The 16682-nt window shown below is 43.9% G+C and overlaps 1 protein-coding gene across 3 annotated transcripts in view; it reads left to right on the top strand.

The window, feature by feature from the left end:
• The window catches only part of ACADSB (acyl-CoA dehydrogenase short/branched chain), a 179725-nt gene that overhangs the window by 143302 nt on the left and 19741 nt on the right, over window positions 1-16682 (top strand). The gene's annotated exons all lie outside the window — the stretch shown is intronic.

Raw genomic sequence — 16682 nt, 5'->3', positions numbered from 1 at the left:
ATGAGCATGCTACTACACCCTGCAGAGTGCTTGGACAGTCTTAGTGAATTTGAATAAGCTGGATGATCCTACTCAATGCTAGTTACTGCTGGATCCTGAAGGTCCTATAGGTCGATACTAAGCTGTTGGATTGAGGCCGGGATTGAGACAGGAGCCCCTCACTTCTGGCTCCCACTGCCTCAAGAGTCTTGCGACCGCACTCCAGTGGCGAGCGGGTCTCGCCAGTTTCCTCCACAAGCCGCATCCAGACCAGGCTGGGTCGCCTCCCTGGGGGACTAGAGCTCTTCCATAGCAGCAGCCACCTACAGCTGCTGTGCTCGCACAAACTGTGGTGACCTGCTATAGTGCTGTAATGTCCAGATGTCCAGCTACATTCAATGATATTCCGCACTATAAAACTTAGAGAGCGCTCCTCTTGCCCTGTTAGATTGCCCTGTTAAGTTGCCTTTCTCAGTCCAAGTCCAGGTCTCTCAGAGCTGGCGCAGCCCCCTCCTGCCACCCGCCCTCCTCCTTTACCTCCACTCACTTCCTACACTCCCTCCCTCCCTTGCTTCATTATACTCCTCAGGAGATCGGAAAGAGGAGGGAGGGGGAGGGAGGAAAAAGAGGGAGCCGAGAATCAGGGATGGGGCTGTTGGTGCTTGCCGGTGGAGATCAGGCAGTTCAGGAGAAGTCAGGACAAGGCAGACAGGCACTTACTTGCTGCGCGTGGTGGGCTCTTGCTTGGTTCTGTGCCCTCCGGCTGGCACTTCAACATATTTCAATGTGCGTTGCGATGGCAGTAGGACAACAGTGGGTGGAGCGGGGACCCACGTCCTGTCCTCAACGCTCCTATGCCCACTCTGCGGTTTATCACTCCTTGTGACCTGCTGCCCGCGACCCGCTGGTTGCTGCTGAGCCGGGCCATGCATGCAGTGCGGGCAGGTCCGGGTCCACTCCTCATGGGTCCTGGTCGGTCCGCTCCTCGCAGCACGGCTCGGCTGCTGCCGGCGCCCCATCGAGTCCTGGTTCCGGTCCCGGGGTCAGGTTGGCTTGCCGCGTCACTCCTCTCTCTGCAGGTGTTCTGTCGACTTTCCTAGTCCGTACCGATAACCAGCAGCAATATAAAGCAGCAGCTTCTTGCCTTGTCCAAATATGTGCAGTTTTAACATTGGTAATAGCAGTTTGCCACAAACAACCTGCAGGGAACAATGTGTGATGTCTTTCTACCTATACCCCTACAGTCTGCAGCCTCTCCAGTTTGAACTCTAACCTTTCCACAGTGGTTTACCTTTGGTTGTTTTGGAATTAAAAAAAATAGTAGGTGACCTTGCTGGATAACAGGGGTACCAGATAACACTATGGTGTAATATCCTTGGCTTTCTTATATTGTTCTACAGACAGACAGTACTGTACAAATGATTACACCCTATCTTACCCCCCACTTTGTATTTAAGGGTAGCATGGCTAATGTTCCCACTACCCTGATACCTTAAAGACTCCCTATTCAAACTCTGCTACCTAAATAAATATCTTAAGACTGCCTTGTCTGCAATCAAGGAAAAGAGTTTGAGGCCAAAGTGTAATCTGAGACAGGGTTGCAAAGTAGAGTTAGGCAGAGTTCAAATGTACATTACGTCCTGACCAAAAATGAGGTTAGGGTTTTAGCAAACATCTGTGCACCATACAGGACCAATTATGCAACTTTAGCTGCTGCTGTTGTTAGTAATACTGGGGCTGAGGTACAGAAGAGTAAAGTCGCTCCAATTGCAGTTCGACCAATCCATGCCTAGGCATGTTAACTTTTGCAACAATTGCAGCTTTGTTCTTATTGTATGGTGTATAGGACAATAGAAAAAAACATATTAATCTTGAAGTTGGTGGGTTGGGCTTATCCCCCCTTTTTCTATAGATGGAACAAAGCAGATGGCCTCCCCATCAATCGCTGATTGTTAACCTACAAATTTTCCGATACAGTGGAGAAAATTAGGGGACCCGAAAGTCAGTTTTGTAAAGTACCATAAGTATAGAGTTCGGGCTCGTACTTCTCAAAAGATCACTAAAAACACACTACAAATTTCATAACGGGTATTGAAGAAGTGAAACTCTCACAAATTCTGCCAGAAGATGTGGACTCAGATCTGTATAATAGCCCTATATTAACTTTGTACACAAATAAAGGAATACCACTATTCTACCTGGGATAATTGGCCATATCAAAAGAGCAGTGACGATTCCTAAACCTCTTAGTCTTTATGCACCAAGATGTTATTTGCGTCTATCCACAGAAGATCAACTTAAGCTCTTTTTGTTTCCTAAAAATATTTTTTTTCAAGGGAGACTCCTGAGACCCTTCCTTTTATTGAGGTGGTTTAATAGCCTTTAGGTTTGGTTTGGTTTGCAACCTAAGATCCCTAGTAAACCAGCCTTCCTTCTTATTTACTATGTATTTAGTCAAGAAGAATTGACTTCACCACATTATCATTCTAACTCTTGTTGGCACGGCAATCCTATTGTGACTACTCCAGAGTGAGTCAGACTCATATTAAGCTTCAGGGTAAGACTCCATCGATTGCATAGACGTCTCCTCTGTTTCACCAAAGTGCACAAGAAGACTACTACTGTTAATACAATTCATCATTAAGGCTACATTGCCATTAAATGCAAGATATTTTGGGGAGCCATCCAAAAGCCACCTTCACAACGTTCGAAGCCCGTTAATCAGTTTTTCCAGGGGGGGCTCATGTGATTGTGTCACCATAATAACATAAATACTCATTCCCATATGGTGTATCCCCGAGGCTCCTGATTGAATGTGCAGATCCATAGAGCTCTACGTCTTTTATTCAACTAGTTCTAAAAATGCCCAAAAGACTAAAAACTGCCACCTTGAAAGTAGATCCCCAAACTCTGAAAACAGAATACTGTACTGTCCCAAAGACCAAAATAAAATGGCTCCTCTCCTTTTCGTATTGCGCAAACTGCAAGCGTGGTAGACCTCATTCCACTTAGTGCCACCAAAAAGCAAGCTCCCTATGTTTCAAGACGATACCAGACTTGATGCTGCCACTCCTCTATGGCTTTTTGCAGCAAGTTCACCACTATCATATACAACAAGCCTGTGAGTTGCTGCAACAGCATATTTTAAACAGAAGTGGATGGGATGGAGGAGTACGATGGCAGCTCATTGCTGAGTGCAGTCGGTCCCTGGGTCTGACCCCCGGAGAGCTGCAACAGAGTGTGATGGTGTTCTGACATTGTAATGCCCTCCACACCCATGCAGATATAGTGGCGCATGGAGCAGGCTTCTCACCCCTGGGGGTGGGGGGGTCCATGCTTGAACGGCACCGCAGTGGAGAGCAGGCAGATCGTTTCGCGCTGGTAAAGGCATCGTGGAGAAGCAGTGCAGGAGCTGTGGCTGGTGTTCCCACGTTTCTTGATGTTGGAGGAATGGTGCTGCTCTTGGTTGCTGAATCAGGGAGTGCTGGCTGCTTTCTGATGAGGAGTAGGATTGGGTCCCACTCCTACAAGGTATTTAGAGAGTATCGACAGAGCTCTTTCTGGTTCCATTAGATTGGTTTCATCCTCGCTACAAGACTGGTTGGTAGCTGTTTCGGTTCCTGGCTTGATTCTTTGTTATGCTGCTGCATACTTTGTTGCAAGTGATTCCCTGTTAGCAGGAGTGGACTGCTGTGAACACAGAGACCACCAGCGAAGTTTTAAACTTATTGTGGCTTAAGTTCAGACTCATTGGTTGCTCACTGGGCAGGATGCCGGATAAGAGGGTACTGAAGAGAGGGCATGGCTGGCTGTAACTGGCACTCACCCTCTAACAAAGCTTGGCAAGAAGCGGCTTCTCCTCATTATGCAGGGCAATATCACTCTCAGCAGCTGCAAGGGGTGCAGGGTGGTGGGGCAAAAGTTCTGCTCAGTCTCGAGTTGCCACTCTTCACCTATCTGATCGAGATGGGGTTGGCCCTGGTTTCTCCTACCTGAACCATGGGCCCCTTGGAATGGCAAACGATGATGATTCTCCTAATAACAGTGCTGGTATGTCCCAGTCTGTCTCTATCCGGATAGGGTAGAGGAGTGCTTCTGTGCCCACAGAGAACATTCAACTCATTCCTTGCCCTGCCCCCTCCTCCTGCTTTAGCCACTCTAAGTGGAATAACGAGCACCAGGAGTAAAGCACACTTGTCCAGCGCTCTCAAGGTAGTCTCTTATGCGCTCAGATATCTCCCCTGGTATCACCATCATGCTTCCCTCGAAATATTTGAGTAGTCTTGGAGGGTTGTCAGCTGTTCATCTGGAAGACTTTGTCACAGCATCCTTTGAGCAGGGGGTATTGGACCCCGCTCCTTCACTCGACAAGGCAGAAGAGTTGTTATGGGATCCTGGTGGGATGAAGCTAACCCCCATCAATCGCTCTCCACCTGTGTCTGTTCCCCCCTACTACCCCACCAGCCGCCAATTAGCCTAGTTCCAAGGATCAGGCTCCTGGGGATGATCCTCCTCCCTCGCCTTGACCATCATTGCCACAGGTCATTCCCATCCTGAACGCTATTTCCCATCTCCTCTTGCAACACAGGGGGGAGTTTCAGAAAGAATCTTTGCCATTGAAGTCTGCCACTTAAAGAGACCGTTCATTCTACGGAAGCTGTCTAAAAATATGGATATCATTCAATCCATTCGTGGGGCGGTGGAGACGTCCCAGATGAGCCTCTGGTGATAGAGGAAAATCGCTCTGTGATTACTCAGCATGAATCTCAGTTTTCCAGCCTCTCATCTGGGGTGGAAGATGTGGAGAACAGATCATGTAGAAATAGCCTATGTGTTCTGGGGTTCCACAGAGGAACTGATGGAGAAAATCCTAAGGAATTTGTCATCCATCTGTTCCAATAAGCCCTTCCTACATTGAATAACATGGACAAGGATTGAATCCAGAAGGCACATCACATTCCATTCAGGCATCCAAACAAGGGGGTGTCCTCTCGGTATCCCCGGCCATTCTTATCTACAACTGGAGATTTATAGAGCAGCTTCATCGAAATCACCTATTATTGCATGTGGAGTAGATATATCTATATTTTTTTTGTTCGTTCAGCTTTGTGCAATCAAAACGTTGTGAGGTGTTGGCAGCTCCAGGAGCTTATCCAGGCAATCCAGTAGCTTGGGGCAATCGTTTCTCTTATGGAACCCACAACTTTGCGGATTCGATTCAAAGGCCATACTTACTTTTTTTAGAATAGCCTAAAGGTTCAGGAGTTGCTAACTAAATGGCAGCATGGGAACTGAGCTTGAGCTGCTACATGATTCATGTTTAATTACGCTTCCATTTCTTTAGGTAGAGCAGGTCTCATCGTGGGTGGTTCTTACTACAAGAGGGTAGAGTCTCTGATACTGACTCAGGTTGGAAGGGACTCCCTCTGGAGGGCTTCGGGGGTAGGTCATGATATTTTAAAATGTGTTTCCTCTTTTTCTTCTTTGGCAGTGGATCTATCATTTTTCTGTTTTGGTCTCATTTTCTGTTGCACTTGGGGGGGCTTCAGACGATTGGTTAACCTTGGCTATCAGCTAAAACAGTTGGTGGCTCTGAGTGCTGGGGTTAATGGTCCTTTTACTAGGGCAAAGCATTGGGGGGGGGGGGGGTTACCAGATCGGGAACCTGTTGTGCGGGGATGGGGCTCGGGTTGGGTTTATGGGTTGGTATTCTGGGTTGGCTGTTTTGTTTTCAGGTTGTAGGGTTGGAAAAAGTAGAAAGTGTGATGTTGAGAAAAGTGGTTTGCTGGGGAATAATAGTAACTTTGATTTATGGAAAGTTACTCACACGACATTATGGCAGACATTTGAATATCTGAGGGGCAGCTCATGGATTTGAAATCATGGTAATAATGGCTGGTTATAGTAGGTATTGTGACCAGCAACTGCATATTTTGTCCTGAAATATTAATGGGGTCAAGTCGCCACACAAGCGCAGTATTTTTCAGGAGGAACTAAACACACTTAAATCGCAAATCATCTGCCTTCAGGAGACGCACCGCTCCCACAGAGATATTCCTTTGTTAAAGGACCTTGGCTACAGAGTGTATTGTACTTCTTGTTTTACCTCTGCTCAGATGGGTGCTGCATTATTGGCTCTGAACAGCAAATGGGGGGGGGGGGGTCCTGAGGCAAAAGGCTGACCGAGCGGCCAGTGGCTTCTGGCAACTATCCAGGAGAATAATCTGCACTTTGCTATCGGTTTTGTCTGTGGACAAAATAATGATGACCTGATGATCCTTGTTGACCGAGCTCCATCTCTGGTCGCTGCCCCTATTTGTTGTGAGGACTTTAATGTGCCACAATACCCCAAAAAAGATTCTATGTTTCAGGTCCACGGCCAGCGGTGTCCTGCTTTCTGGGGGAAGCCTCAACAACAACTCATCTCTTTGTATGCGCTTGTTGATCCTTGATGCCTTGAGCATTCCAATGAACCCGGCGTTCAGTTCTATTCTGCCCCTCATAAATCTCTTTCACGTTTAGATAGGTTTCTAGTAACCAACACACTGGTCTCATCCTCAGAGATGGTGCTGAATCCGAGTCATAGCTGACCATAATTCTGTATCTTTGTTCATTCAACCCAGTGGCTCCCTTCAGCTCTTGGGGCTCCAGGAATTGACGTTTAAGCAAAGACTGCTTTTAGAGGAGGGTTATAACTCTTACTCTTCTATGAGCTTTTATTTACATGAGTTCCTGGAGGCTGATGTCGGCTTGGCAACTCCCACTGTTATTCGGGAGGCCCTTAAGGCTTCTTGTCGGGGACAAACGTTCCAGTTTGCTGCCCGCCAAAGGAGAGAGGCAATGTTTGAGGAGACTGAGGCCTGCCGGACTCCTAGTATTCTAGAGACCAGTTTGGGACGTAGTGTAATTGGTAGGGCTGCGCCCCGAACTGATGCTTTTGTGGAACAGTTGAATGTTCTTTGGGCTTCTCTTCGGAGGTAATTTAGAGACAAGGCGGTCATAAACTCCAGGGATAGGCAAATGTCAAGAACAGTGAAGAGATGAGGAGGCTGCTCTCCTTTAGAGTGAAGTACTGTTCCAGCCTCAACACCATTAAGCAGGTCAGGACGGTGAAAAAGGAGCTAGTTGTTGATCCAGCTGCAATTAATGATGTTTTCTGGCAGTTCTATCAGGATCTGCATTTGGAGGACTGCTTTTCGTCTGCTCAAACTACCTCTCAATTTGTTGGGGGGAGGGAGGTATCTTGATCGTAAGGTTAGCCACATCCAGAGGGCTAATCTAAACGCACAGATGACTGAGATGGAGGCTGTCATTGACCTAGCCAAGGGTAAAGCTTCTGGTCCTGACCAGATTTCATTGGAGTTCTGTGTTACCTTCTTGCATATCCTGGCCCCGGTCCAGTGGAATTAGTTTAATTCTTTTGATGCGTCTGGTCAGGTTCCTAGGGTGAGAACAATATAATCATCTTCCCTTAAAAAGGGAAAGACTCTTCTCTCTGTGGTTCATATCTCTCAATTTCATTCATTAATGCCGGCTCAAAGATCTATATGCAAATTCTGGCTAATCAGTTATCAGCTGTCATCACAGGCTTGGTTAATTCTGGCCAGCATGTCTTTATTCCAGAACACAATACAACCTCACATGTCAGTATGACAATAACAACCCTTGAGTCCTCCAGCTGTGTTTCCTGGCCCCTCCTCTGGGAAGTCATGTAGACTGCCGCCGGACTCTGTTCTGGCTTTATCTCCAGAGTCTGTTGACTTTACACCAGTCTGAAGGCAAAGATTCGCTATTTGGTATCTCTTTCTGACTCCATTGTTATTTCCCGTGGCACCAGGCAGGGGTGTCCTCTTACCCCTCACCTGTTCACTTTAGACATTGAGTCTTTTATTTAATCTCTCAAATTGGCAGAGGAAATCCAGCAACATCGGTTGAGGTTCTAGCTTATGCAGACAGTGTATCAGTATTAAGTGCTTATCTAGTTAGAGCCTTAAGGGCCAATGAGAAGGTCACCCACTCATTCGGGAAAGTGTCTGGCTATAAGCTTAATTCTGATAAAACTCAGGTTTTATCTAATGTGACTTCCCTCCCCCTTTCCCCCCGTTCAGGATAAGAGATTAATACAGTCAGCTGTCTATCTGGGGATAGAGCTATCAATGCATATGGCGTTTTCTTCCTTTGACGTTTTTCAATAAGATAGTCTTCCTTGCAAAAGTTTATTTGGTGTTATATGAAGCCTTGCTGTAACATACAGTTTGTTCCACAGCCTAAGGAATATGATGGAGGTTCTCTCCAGTTCCTGCAGTTTTAATATCTCACCTCGATCTTCTCTCAACTCAGTTTGGTTTTGGGCTGGGGGAAGGGGGGGGGGGGGGGGGGTGCATGGGAGCTGGCGTGTATGTTTAGTGACTTCTTGCCTGGAGGGGACTCAATCGCTCCAGGGGTCGGTATAGTGGACACTGTACTTTAAAAGAACTCTGTGCAGGTTTTTCATCTTATTTGGGAATCTCTCAAGCAAATACTTCAAGATACTACCTTGATTAATAAATTTATATATTTAGAGTATTATCGTAAATTACACTTGTGTGTTTGAGTGCTTTCCGGAAAACGTGGAGAGGATAGGGCTCTTATTAAGGGTTAGTTGTTTGCGGAGGAAGTCTGTCTTTCTTTTGAGAACGTGCAGCATCAGTTTTACCTTCCTCATACTGGCTTTTATAGGGTTTTGCAAGTACAACATATAATTTCTAGTGTTATTAAAGAAGAGATTAGCTGCTCCAACAATCCCCTATTAGAGTTGGTGATGAAAGCTTCTGTGAAGAGAAATATTGGTTAGATCTAGAGGTTAATCTCTTTTTTCTCATGTGTTTATGCTGTTGATCATCTTTAGCAAAGGGTGCCTAAATGGAGCAAGCTCCTGAAATTTGAGGTAACGGCTGGAGACATGAGGCTTCATAACCTCCTGGCGCAGACAGTCTTGAATGAGTCATGCATTAAGCTTTGTCAAATTAAATGCATCAATGATTTATGCTAAAGTTCCTACTGCCTTTGGGTCATGAAGCTGTGAGCGAGTGATTCTGATTTCGCTGTATGCTCAAGGAGGCCTATATGGTTCATGTCTTCGCCTCTTGTCCTACCCTGCATTCATACTGGGCTGTCGTTTTTGTGAAAACCAACAGCATCTCAAATCGAACAGTAGTCTGGGGCTTGAAGTTGGTCATGCTGGGTTGTTCGTCGGTTAGCCCTCAACACCTGGCTGGCTTTGATGTGTTGGCTGTCATTATACCAATGACACTCCTGAATTCCGGCGGCAGTAGCACCAGCCTGTGGGTAACATAGTCCAGTTGTGATAATTGTCGGCCTAACCCTTTTGGCCACCTAGCAGTACCTCACCAGCACATAAAGTGGTGGTGATTTGCAGCAGCTGTGCGCTTGACATTCTGAATTCTCAGGGAAATTGTGGTGCAACAGATCTCATCCTTTTTTCTCAGTTAAATTAATCTCACACATGCAAAGACAAACAGTACTTTATTGAATCAATTGCGTTCTAGATAACATAGCATGTACTGCAATGATTAGGATGATAAAACATAGTAATAATTATGCGGTGACATAGAAAGTGAAACATAAGAAAAGTACCACCATTGTGTCAGAATGCTAGTTGTTGGAATTCCGTTCTTAGCAACTAAGGTACTATATTAGAGCACAGCAGTGTTAGCCCTAATCTGCCCTTCAGAATCCCTAGGAAGACACCATTGCTCATAAATGGATTTGGCAGTAGCGAAGAGGGCTGTTAGTCTACTGAGAGTCCTCTCTCATGTAGGCAGATAAAGACTTCAAGTCTCAGCAGACAGCTGCAGTGAAACAACAGTATGCGCTAGCAAACTTCTGGCTGGAACGCTCCCTCTAATGTAAAGGGGGCACGGAGATGTTTTATAATAAAACAGCAAATGTTCTAGAAAAACTGTCCTAGCATAAAATACGCATGTTTCCATGAAGTGGCAGAGATTGCGGTGTTCCACTTTGTGCCAGCAACATATTGGAGACGGCCTTGAGCAGAGCACAGAACAAGAATGTCAGAGTACAAGGAATGAAAATAGTTTCTGTGCTAAGAGCATACAGGATAAAGGAAAATAAAACATCACTGCAGAATAGTTCTTCTGCTCATAAAATTATAATGTATAAAATGAATTGCAACTAGGCTAAAGGGCACAAGCTGCAGGCCTATGGCTTACTAATGTGCCCATAAAGCTACTAATGTATCCTCACAACAGCTTATATTTCTTTTCAGTCTTTTTGGCCAGACTGGTGTTGGCACACTCCTTGCTCTCGATTGGGGCCCTCGATCCCTGAAACTAGTGGTGGGAATTTCTGAACATCTGTTGGGGATGAATTTGTTAGAGAATGATGCTCGAAGATGGAGGTTGAGCTGGGTTTTGGGGCTCAGTGAGGCTCTGGATTTGTGTAATGCTTGCAGGCTATTTCATGGGTATTTGACCTGGGTGTTTAACTTATTACCACAGTGCTCCCCCTCTGTGTTGAATTTGGATACTGTTTGTTTTGTTGCTCCCTGTCATATTTATTTTCACCAATAATGCTTTGTGTATACTGTATTTTGGGCAATTAACCTGCTGTGTTCCTTAGTTTGGATTTTTTCATTAATACAATTTAAAAAAAAAAACAGAAGTGAGTCGTACTTCTGGAGACTGCAACATCCTTCCAGTTTAAACTGAACCTTGGCCCAATGAGGGTTCACTTCCAGATGTATCACAGTCTATCCCTGCGGGATATTAAATTGTCAGATTTGACAGTTTTGGGAAGAAATGAAGCAGAATTGCTATTGTTTGTAAGGTTGCTTTAAGCTGAGCCATTTCTGCTACCTGACTCTGAAAGTATAATGTTCACTATAAAGTTATAGGCCATATATGTGCTCTCATGGGGCCTTATTTATCGTTATTCTGTGTGTCATACATCGTCTTTATAAGCTTTGCCTGATGTTTGAGCTATTCAGGCACTTAAACCAGTAGATGTTACACTTTTCGGTGACATTGACATTCATTTAGAAGAGTTGCAATGTTTGCAAGCCATCAATTTAATACAAAATTTAGCTTCAGTTTGTACAATTGGTGAGCCCCCTAACCCCCCCCCCCCCACACACACACACACACAAAGAAAGGCCACCTTCTTGACCTGCTGTTTTCTAACATATGTGATTAAAGTGTTAATACTCCTTTTCTGGTGATATGGTCAGACCATTTGGTAGTCCCAATACTAGTGTCATCGCATGCAGAGTCCCTCTTCTAAGATGGCAAGTATGAGCAGATGCCAGTCTATATTCGGCCTATATAGAATTTAAGCATCTTCTAACTTCTTCAAAATAGGATAGTAAAGAATCTGTGATGGAAGCAGACCAGACTTTCAGATATTGGATTGCCACTGCTCTCAACAAAAGTGTTCATGGCGAGAGCGCAAGGGCCTCGTGGCTAAGAGACTAGCCCCCCTGGTATGTCTCCCATTTACAAGATTTACAAAAGCAATGTAAATTTTTGGAACAAACCTGGAGTAAGGTCTTTGACACCTTTAGTAAAGAGGAATGTAGTAAAGTAATTAAAGCCTATGACTATGCTATCAGAAGAACACAGGCAACTTTTTTTGCTAAGATAATTGATAATGCTGCCGACTCAGTGAAAGAAGTGTTTACAAAAGTGAAATCCTTTACTGAACCACTAGCAAAGAACCCAGTAGCTGCTCTTTCAGAAGCCCGATATAATAAACTATCTACTTTCTTCTCTAGGAGAATATTAGCCATATACGTTTCCTTTCCTGTCCAAGTAAAGGATGTTCCTCTAGATTAAATGTTTAATCAGTCTAGAGTCAATGGGAAACACTCTGCTTTTTTTTTATTGATTTATGATGAGAATATGGCTGTTCTGGCTAACAAAGGTAAGCAAGGCTCCCTGTTAGATCCCGCTCCGCCTTATATTCTCAACCATGCAATAGAAATCATTCTCATGGTAGCAAAGGTAATTTTTAACCATTCCTTGTTTGGTGGAGTGGTGCATAAAACCTGGAAGCATGCAATAGTTAAACCTTTACTAAAAACAATAATGACTTTTGATCCCTTACAATTGGAAAATTATACGCCAATCTCACTCCTTTTTTTAGAGAAGTGTCTAGAGAGGCGTGTTAACTAGCAACTATCTGAATTTCTAGAGCAGAATGGTCTGCTCCATCACTCTTAGACAGGGTTCTGCCTCAGCACCAAATAGGTACTTTTGGCTCTAGGAGAAACTGCAACTTTAATTTTGTTGGCTCATTGTGCTGTCTTTGATAAGGTCTCCAGCCCAGGTCTGCTGGAGAGACTATGCAATCTGTGGGTGAGACAGCGGGCTTGGAAATGACTGGCCTATTTTCTTCAGTATCTGAGTTTTCAAGTGTGATACAAGCCTTTCTACTCATATCCCTTATCACTCGAAAGTGGAGTCACACAGGGCTATTCTTTGAGACCTACACTATTCAATGTCTGTTTGCCCTCTCACAGACATAGTTCAGTCCTTCAGGCTCTCTCTCGTGTCTTATGCTGATGACACAACTGGTCATCTCCCTAGATCCTAAACAGCATTCTAAAGCAGCACGTCTTAGGCCATGCATTTTAGCAGTGGCCAAGTGCTGACTAAAAGTTAACGTCACAAGAATGGAGGCTATGGTTGTAGAAAATAACCCAAACTACTGCATTCCTAAGTGTTGGCAAGATAGTTTCAGACCTCAGCTGCAGCCTAAAACATCAAAAATCGAAGTATATGGTTTGATAAGCTGTCTTTTGAACTCCAGATAAGGAAATTAGTGGCAGGATATTTTGGTTTCTTAAGAACAATCAGAAAGTTGGTGGGAATCTTGCCAAGTATCACCCAAAGAACCATGGTCCAGGCATTAGTAACATCTTGCCTTGGTTATGGAAATGCACTTCATCTGGGTAATCCTTGCTCAGAAGACTTCAGATTGTCCAAAATGCTTCTGCCAGTCTATTTTTGAGGCTCCAGAGACATCATTCGGTTTCAAACTCACTGGTCAAACTTCATTGGCTTCCGGTTATAAAAAAAATAAATGGTTCGATTTAAAGCACCATGTCTTGCGCATACAGCTTTTACCAACAAGGGCCTTAGATAATCTACTGCTTATTTAGGAGCGATTTCCAAATTTCGTTAAAGCAGAAGTGGGGGGTCATTCTTTTTCTCATCTAACACCTAAACTGTGTAACCTTCTTCCTCCCATGCTTTGCAAATTCTCTGAAATCCTTTTAAGAAAGCCTCTTATGACCGGGCTGTTTGAGTATGCTTGCTAAGACCTCGACTATCTGCTTTCCCTTTTAACGTTCGGAGGTCCTTATTGGGTAGATATGCGCTTTACATTTGAGGAGGGGAAATTAGAAGGAAGGAGAGGATAGGGGACTTGGCAATTGTACTACAGATGGCACCACCATAAAACCACTGCACCAGTCCACTTCCTGTGATACCTTCTCACTATGCTGCTCACCTTTCTTAGCGAAAGCAGCTGATCGAGCACTCATGTGCACTTAAAATTTGAAATATCAAATTTAGGAGCACATCGGATGTGGTGGGATCAAGCTTTTATCTCCACTAAACAAACCAATATAGGTTAGTATCACCAATAACCACAAATATATCCCTCTAGCCCACTAAACATTACCAACAAATTATTTGAAGTGATGTACAAATCTCTGAAGAGCAAGCAATACAAATCAGAAGACCCTAGTTCTATGCTTGGCCATCACTACCTCAGCATGATGTGTTCCACCAACTTCTGAGCTCCACCAAAACTGTAAAAATACTCGGCTGTGTTGAACTGTACACACAAAAAACAAGCATTTTCAACACCAGGGGTCTTACGTTTACTCGAGTTAGAGCTATTAGCATTGTAAATTCCTAACTGGACTTTTCTTGCCACTTAAATTGAAAATTTAAAGTAAAACAGTTGACATAGGCGAGCCAATTCAAAGCTCCAAGGCTGCCATGAGCATAAGCGTGAAGGAGAGACACAAAAAAAAAAAGAAGTTCCCTCTCAGTTAAACGTTCTGGTAGTCATGCAGTTATCCATGTAACAGGAGCAGTCTGCAAGGCGGTAACAAAACCACCCCAAGAAGGAACAAACGTAAAGCATTTATCAATGATAAAGGATTTTTGAAAGGCAAGTTCACAAACGAGTGAAAGTGATGGATGCTCGGTGGGCGTGGTTAAAAGCCCACAGTACTTAAAACAGGTCGAAGCGATTTCACGCTTGACCTAAAAAGGAATACCACTGCCCATTCTAAATTGGGCGGACGGTCGGGTGACGAATTTCCGATGGATGGTACTCAATCAGCCCATCAGAGGAGTATGTCAACGACACAGCCATAGTGGACTCTGTTGTTGACATACTTAATGTCTGTCTACCTCTAAATCGAGCTGATGGGCCATGAGTTTGGTGAAGAGGGTCAGCCCTTAAATTCATACTGCTAAAAATCTTTGAAGTTTCTGTATACCAAGTTAAAAGCTAAACCTGTGAATTTCATTACAATGGAATGCTTTTTTCCCTACAAATTGAAGTATGTTAAATAAGAAAAACGTAACTCATTTCAATGGTTAGAGTTTGAAAGGAGGTTTGCGCAGTGCTTAATTTGTAAATAAAAATGTGCCGGTGCTCCCTTCTCTTAAACAGGCGGCTGCTGCAATTAAATGTGAGAACACCGAATACTGAGGCAGCGTAATCCTGAAGCCATCACGGGCCTCTTCAATCCATTTAAAGCCACTCCCTGCCCCTTCTGCTCACTCTTGAAGCTTTCTACTTTCTCCCTTTGTCACGCTTTTTCCCTTCGTCCGTCCTTCCCATATGTGTCTTTTGCTCGCAGCAAATGCTTGAGGCCGAAGAATAAGCCCCGGCCCTCAAAAACAAGGGCCGGTGCTCAGCACCGGAAACAACAAGCACAAATTAAGCACTGGGTTTGCGTAATGTGTGCGCGTGCACACAGCTTTGTTTCTTTCCCCTCTCGCATTTAGAGAAAACGATCTGAACTGCAGTACTCCAGACAAGATGCAACAGCTCTTTTCTTTCAGCTTAAATTGCATCTTGACGTCTCATACTGACTCACATTGAGCTCTTCTTTAAGCAATTTATGGAAAAACTGACTTTCTGTTTAAGTAGTGTCGATGGTTATTTGCTGTGTCTCAGCTCTGTTGCAATGGGTCAATTGGAAAGAGCAACTGTAATAGGAAAGCATTTTTGAATACAAACGTGCACACGCCCTCACAAGACAGGTTTGGTGTAATTGCTAATATTGTATACTATGTAATTGTGTTGAATGTTTTTGACCACGAACATGCAGACGTCCATATAGTTTATATGTGAAAATGTATTTTATATTGAAAAGAGTATATGGCAGGTGAGAGTTAAGGTTAAGTGAGTTTGATTGGGGCGTGAGCTGCGGTCACAGAAGTACTTGTGAATTAAATGTGATTTGTGTTTATAATCTGCGGTGGAGTTTATTTACAACCTCCTTACATCCCTTTCCCATTGCACAACGATGTGTTTGTTGACATTTGTTGAATTTTACAACCTCCTTCCTTGCCCAAGGAAGGTTTATATTTTACACGTCTTCACATTTCCCGAAGGTGGGTTGGAGTATAAGTCCCCACCTTTTTTAAGGGAGGGAGGTAGTTTCAACCCTCCATGTTTGATCTTCATGAATTATGTAAAAAGGTTATCAGACCTTGTAATGAATAAACATTTTGGGAGGTTTGCCAGGTGCACATCCTGCACAGAGTTAAATTTTCCTCAAAATGTTTTTGATTTACATTCCAAAGACTGATGACTTTAAAACGAAGTGCTAAACGCAGTACATTTCATCCATTACTACACGGGAATTGTGTTTAGCTGAGGAGATGAAGTTGTCTACATACTAGAATGTGGTTATGTTAAATGAAAGGCACGAAAACCGGAATGAAGAGAACTGAGAAGATTGTTCCAAAGCTATGTTAGTTAAATTAGGCATTCCTATCTATTTGAGGTAGAACGTGGTGCTGGTTAGACGAGAAAGGGTAGGCTGTAGGTTTTGTAAATACAACTGCAGATTTGAAACAGTGTTGGTAGGTGCTAGATTCTAGGAAATTGCTGAATGTATAGTTAGACTGTGAAGGACTCTGGACGAGAACCTTTGACAGTTTGTAGCCGGAAGTGATGGTGGCGCATGATGGATTGACTGATTTGCGAGTCGAGATGAGCTCCATGTCAGATGCAGCAGTAAAATCTCGTAGAAAATCAGATTAAGGTCGACAAGGGATAGACGTGTAGTCAGTAGACTAATATGTGATGCAAGGTCTGTTGCTGATAGTAAGGAATGTGTGACAGATCTGAATGGAGAAGCAAATAAGTTGTTGATGCTGCATGTTTGGTGATTCTGTTTGGGTTTCTGGAGAGTTGAAAGAGAAACTAAACATGCTGCTTGAGCCTTAACACAGCTACTCAAATTAAGTCGTCCTCATTAAAATTATTAATGTACAAATAGTTGCTTAAATAAAACCCATCCTTTTATAGCACCAGGTTGCTGTGTTACTTTGAAATGTCACATTCAGTCTTCACGGAGTGTGGTGAATAGTCTGGTATGCCTCTCATGCTGTTTTTCCCCACATGTCCTTTACACACTTGCTTGTTTG

The sequence above is a fragment of the Pleurodeles waltl genome, chromosome 6 (genome assembly GCF_031143425.1).
Source record: "Pleurodeles waltl isolate 20211129_DDA chromosome 6, aPleWal1.hap1.20221129, whole genome shotgun sequence".
Taxonomy (NCBI): domain Eukaryota; kingdom Metazoa; phylum Chordata; class Amphibia; order Caudata; family Salamandridae; genus Pleurodeles; species Pleurodeles waltl.
The sequence above is the reverse complement of the archived record's forward strand: the minus strand, read 5'-3'. Positions and strand labels throughout refer to the sequence as shown.